Below are 6229 nucleotides of genomic sequence, written 5' to 3'. Positions count from 1 at the left end.
TTGCTAAAGGAAATGGTTTCACTAGGGTGTATGTGTCGCAAACAAGAGATGCAAGACCACGCACCCACAGCCAGCATTTTGATGATGCTAAAACAGCAGTCGAAACAGGCACATGTGTTAAGGAGTCAAAGGGCCATCCCCTTTAATGCTTTTAACATTTTTCAATATAATTCTGGGATTTGCTTATGACTACATGCATGGCATTTTGCTGGGTGTCAGTCGGCAATTAACAACTTTATGGTTTGACTCAAAATATCATGGAGAGAGATGGTATTTGGGAAGAGAAATAATCAACATTGACAAGCGACTACTTGAAATCAAGCCACCAGTTAATATTACAAGACCTCCACGCTCTGTGAGGTTGCGCAAATATTGGAAGGCCTCAGAGTACAGGAATTTTCTTTTGTTTTACAGTCTTCCATGCTTGAGTGGCATTTTATCATGTGATTACCTAGAGCACCTACTACTCCTTGTCCAAGCAACATACTGTCTATTAAAAGATGACATGTGTTCTCATGACATAGATGTAGCAGAAAACCTGTTAAAAACTTTTGTGAGCCGATTTGAGAGATTGTATGGCAAATGTCATGTTAGTTTTAATGTGCACATTTTACAGCATGCAGCACAGTCAGTACGAAACTGGGGTCCACTATGGTGCCAAAGTGCATTTATTTTTGAAAGCCACAATGGTAACTTACAAAAGCTCTTCCATGGCACCCAGGCAGTTTCAGAACAAATAGCCAATAGCTTTTCTCTTTTCAAAGTATCCGCGACTTTTATCTACTGTTTACCACAACAGTGTAAAACAACAAGCAAGGATTTTGTTGACCGTATGTTACGTGGGTACAGACTTGCCACAAACTGTGTGAAAAAGACAAACATGATCTTTCTGGGCTCACCTACAGTAAGAATGCCAACACCTAGGGAGGCATTTCTATTCAGAGAACAGGACATTGATGTCCACCAATGTGCATTTTATTCAAGAGCTATAATGAATGGAACAGGATTCATTCAAAGGCAAGCACAACACTGTCAAGAAGAATTAACCATGCAGTTGTAACAGAACAAGGCACAATGGCACTGGTGAGATCGTTTGTTGATGTGGGTCTTGATAGAGGCTATGCCTTTATTGATCCAGTTATTACAGCCAAGTTTAACCTGGTTAAAGATAAACAAACAGGAACTGCTTTCTCTGGGATAGTTAGGGAAAATTATATTTCAACTGATGTTAAATTAATCAAGTGCGATGTAATTAGAACAACTTGTGTTTACTTAAGAGATGTGGGACTTGTACACAATTTACTTTGCATTCAACCCAACAAATGGGAAGCTGACTGATTATTATTCTACTTCGTACTTTGAACATTCTTAAACATCTGCAGTTAATACATGTACAGTAATAAATAGCTCTGTTTTTATATACACTGATCTCTGTTTTAAATATATGTACAATGATAAATAGCTCTGTTTTATATATGTACTCTGATCTGTTTTATATATTTAGCTATATACACAATGATAAATAGCTGTTTTAAATATATGTACAATGATAAATAGCTCTGTTTATACACTGATCTCTGTTTTATATATTTAGATATATATACAATGATAAATATGTACAATGATAAATAGCTCTGTTTTTAATATATGTACAATGATATTTAGCTCTATTTTATATAAATGTACAGTGATAAATGGGATCCTTATGGCCTTCTTATGAGTACAGTAGCCTATATTGCAGACTGAACCTGGTTGTATTATAACACTTTTTTTTATATAGTTTGTTAGTATGCATTTTGGAATTTGGAAAATGTATTTGGGCCAGTTGAATGCATAAATATTTTCTACAATATGCTCCACTGCTTATATCATTATTTGAAAAATCCTTTGTAATGTAACAACTGCATGAAGTTCCTGATATCTGTCCAAAAAAAAAAAAAAATTAACACTCCAGCAAAACCATAAATTTTACATCCTGCAGGAATCTTATCATTTCTGTAGGATGTTACACAATCCTACAGGATGTCAGTGGACATACCTGAAGGAATCATAGAAGTACATAAGAAATCCAGCAGGAGTGTTACATTCCTGCAGGACATAACACAGTTATACAGGAACAATCCTACAGGACTCCTGCAGGAATGAGCCCTGTCCTGTAGGATTTTTATTCAGTCCTACAGGATCCCTGCACATAAAACCAAAATCCTACAGGACTCCTGCACATAAAACCAAAATCCTACAGGACTCCTGCACATAAAACCAAAATCCTACAGGACTCCTGCAGGATTTTTTTGTAAGGGTTTTGCCCCCTTCCTGTTTTTGTTGTTGTTGTTTTTGCGTCACACTTAAAAGATTTAGATCAAACACATTTTAATATTATACAAAGATAACCCGAGTAAATACAAAATGCAGTTTTGAAATAATGATTTCATTTATTAAGGGAAAAAAGCAGTTCAAACCTGCCTGGCACTACGTGAAAAAGTAATTGCCCCCTAAATCTAATAACTGGTTGTGCCACCCTTTGCAGCAACAACTGCAAACAAGCATTTGCGATAACTGGCAATGAGTCTTTCACAGCGCTGTGGAGGAATTTTGGCCCACTCTTCTTTGCAGAATTGTTTTTATTCAGCCACATTGGAGGTTTTTCCAAGCATGAAAGGACTGTTTAAGGCAGGAATGTCAAACTCAATTCCTGGAGGGCTGCAGCCCTGCAGAGTTTTGTTCCACCCTGCTCCAATGCACAAACCATGTAGTTTTCAAATAAGCCTGAATGACTTAATTAGCTGGATCAGGTGTTTAATTAGGGTTGCATCTAAACTCTGCAGGGCTCCAGAAACGGAGTTTGACACCCCTGGTTTAAGGTCATGCCACAGCATCTCAATCAGATTTAAGTCCGGACTTTGACTTGGCCACTCCAAAACCTTAATTTTGTTTTTCTTGAGCCATTCAGAGGTGGTCTTGCTGGTGTGTTTGGGATCATTGTCCTGCTGCATAACCCGAGTGCGCTTGAGCTTGAGGTCACAAACTGACGGCTGGACATTCTCCTTCAGGATTTTCTGATAGAGTGCAGAATTCATGGTTCCATCAATTATGGCGAGTCATCCAGGTTCTGAAGCTGCAAAGCAGCCCCAGACCATCACACTACCACCACCATGTTTGACTGTTGGTATGATGTTCTTTTTATGAAATGCTGTGTTGGTTTTACGCCAGATGTAACGGGACACGCACCTTCCAAAAAGTTCAGCTTTTGTCGCTTCAGTCCACAGAATATTTGCCCAAAAGTCTTGGGGATTATCGAGATATTTTTTGGCAAATGTGAGACGAGCCTTTGTGTTCTTTTTGGTCAGCAATGGCTTTTGCCTTGGAACTCTCCCATGGATGCTGTTTTTGCCCAGTCTCTTTCTTATTGTTGAATCATGAACACTGACCTTAATTGAGGCAAGTGAGGCCTGCAGTTCTTTAGATGTTGCTCTGGGTTCTTTTATGACCTCCTGGATGAGTCGTCTTTGCACTCTTGGAGTAATTTTGGAAGGCCAGCCACTCCTGGGAAGGTTCATCACTGTTCCAAGTTTTCTCCATTTGTAGATAATGGCTCTGATCGTGGTTCGCTGGAGTCCAAAAGCCTTAGAAATGGCTTTATAACCCTTTCCAGACTGTTACATGTAAACTATTTTGTTTCTCATCTGTTCTTGAATTTCTTTAGACCACAGCATGATATGTTGCTCTTTAAACATGCTTTACTTTGTCAGACAGGTTCTATTGTGATTGTGATCTATTGTATCTAAGTGATTTCTTGATTCAACGGGTCTGGCAGTAATCAGTCCTGGGTTTGGCTTGTGAAAATTAACTCCGCTTTCTAAAATAATGTGGTTAATCACAGTTCTTTCATGATTTAACAGGAGGGGGCAATTAATTTTTCACATAGGGCCAGGTAGGTTTGGACAGCTTTTTTCCCTTAATAAATAAAATAATCATTTAAAAAATGTATTTTGTATTTACTTGCATTATATTTGTGTAATGTTAAAATTTGTTTGATGATCTGAATATTTTAAGTGTGACAAATATCAAAAATATTTAAAAAAGGTAAGAGGGCAAAAATCATTTCACGGCACTGTATATATAACAGTCTTGATAAAATACTTCTTTCAAAAACATTTTTAAAAAATTAAAAAACCCACCTCAAACTGTTAAATGTTATACAATTGCATAGCATACAATGAATGTAATTCTTTTTTCTTTTTTTTTCATAGAACAATGTTTATTAAAGATTAGGGATGAATTTTTCATATTTTCAGCTTGTAAAAACATAAATAAAGACCACTCAATTCTGAACTTTGGGGACCCCGGGTTAAAACTTAAAACCGGGGTAGATTATTGTTTCTCTTACAGTAACATAACCTGTTTTTACAGCCACTGATCAAAGCTAGCCTTCAGTAAACTCATAACGCAAATGATAATTTCCAGTTAATGCCCTATGAAGTGTTGGAGTTGTGCATCAACGGAAATCAGCCCTAGAGGTGCAGTGAAATATCATTAACAGGAAGTGCTGAGCCTAAAGATATTCTGAGAAAATTAGATTCTAAAATGTGGCATTCTTCTTGAAACTTATGGATAGTTTTCAGTTTTAGTGGTTGTTTCTTTCTTTCTTTCTTTCTTTATAAAAAGCTGTAATCTAAAATACAGATATTCTGAAATGCTATTCAAAATTCCAGATTTTAAAAAAAACAGACTACTTACTGTACATTAAGACATTTTATTTATTTATTTATTTATTTATTTATGTGGAAGGTGTAATGGTGCTGTTGGATTCTGGTGTTGAATTCACAGGTCTCGTGAGGATTGTTTTTATCCTTGTGTGTTAGACACAAGCCCTAAAATATGTGGAGGCGCAACAGCTTTTGCATTCCTTTGAAGAATAGACAGAATGTGCTTTTGTGATCAGCCAAGACTGTGACAGTGAACATCAGCATTGTGAAGACAAAAGGATTTACTCCGTAATAGATGCCACTCTTGTGGAAACAGAGCACCTTTGAGTGGTGTAAAAAATGAGAATATGTAAAGTTTAACTAATGCAACTGGAAAAAACTTGAAGAGTCTGTATGGAATTGAACTGACAGAATCCTCTTTGATTTCCTTTGTTACACCTTCCAGTGTGTTAGATCCATCCAGACATCTTCTCAGTGAGCCACTCTAACAATATCTACATGTCTCTGTCTGTCTGTCTGTCTATCTATCTATCTATCTGTTTGTCCATCTGTCCTATCTATCTATCTATCTATCTATCTATCTATCTATCTATCTATCTATCTATCTATCTATCTACAGTATCTCACAGAAGTGAGTACACCCCTCACATTTTTGTAAATATATTTTTAATATCTTTTCATGTGAGAACACTGAAGAAATAACACTTTGCTACAATATAAAGTAGTGAGTGTACAGCTTGTATAACGAGAAGGGTCTGGCTGCAGACATGCACTTGCATTTTCAGACTTGCACTCTCAGACACCTGCACTTCCGAAAGTGACGTCACTTGCAGTCTTTTTTTTTATTTCATTTTATTTTATTTTATTTATGAAGTATTTTTTTTTTTTTTTTATTGAATCTCTCAACATTTTACACAAGTAGCCAGGTGGTGAAGACAAGAAAAAAGAACCTAAATTACGAAGTCACTTGCAATCGCTACTTGCACTCTTTGCCGCCTGCGACATCACTTGCAATCCACACAAATCGTGCGTGTTGCCAATGGATACACGACACTGTGGTGGTTAAACAATTAAAACTAATTTAATATCATAACATACAGGATCCTGCAAGTCATCTGTAAGAGAAAAAGACAAGACCCACAAATCCGTGGCAACAGCAGAATATGAACGCAATGCTTTCATTAAGTGCTTTTAAACCAGTAGAAAATCATAAACACTTATTGTTGCTTAATGTGTTATGACAGTGCTATTAAAAGATCAAATTCGATATATAGTTTATTATTTTAATATACTGCAAGGCAAGCAAATGGCCATGAACAAAAACTTTCACTTTTCCTCCCATACAGCAAAACGCTTAATGTTGCATAATAACGGACTAAGATGATAAAGATCAAATTCAGTATTTCTTATTGTTATGCAAACTGTATAGACCATATGAACGCGCAATAAGAAATGCATTTAGACTAAGCGAGCACAGAACGCAATGCGTTAAGTTGCACGTTAAATGTTTTCCTCCCGTAGAA

Source organism: Onychostoma macrolepis, chromosome 09 (genome assembly GCF_012432095.1).
Source record: "Onychostoma macrolepis isolate SWU-2019 chromosome 09, ASM1243209v1, whole genome shotgun sequence".
NCBI lineage: Eukaryota > Metazoa > Chordata > Actinopteri > Cypriniformes > Cyprinidae > Onychostoma > Onychostoma macrolepis.
This window is presented reverse-complemented; position numbering follows the sequence as displayed.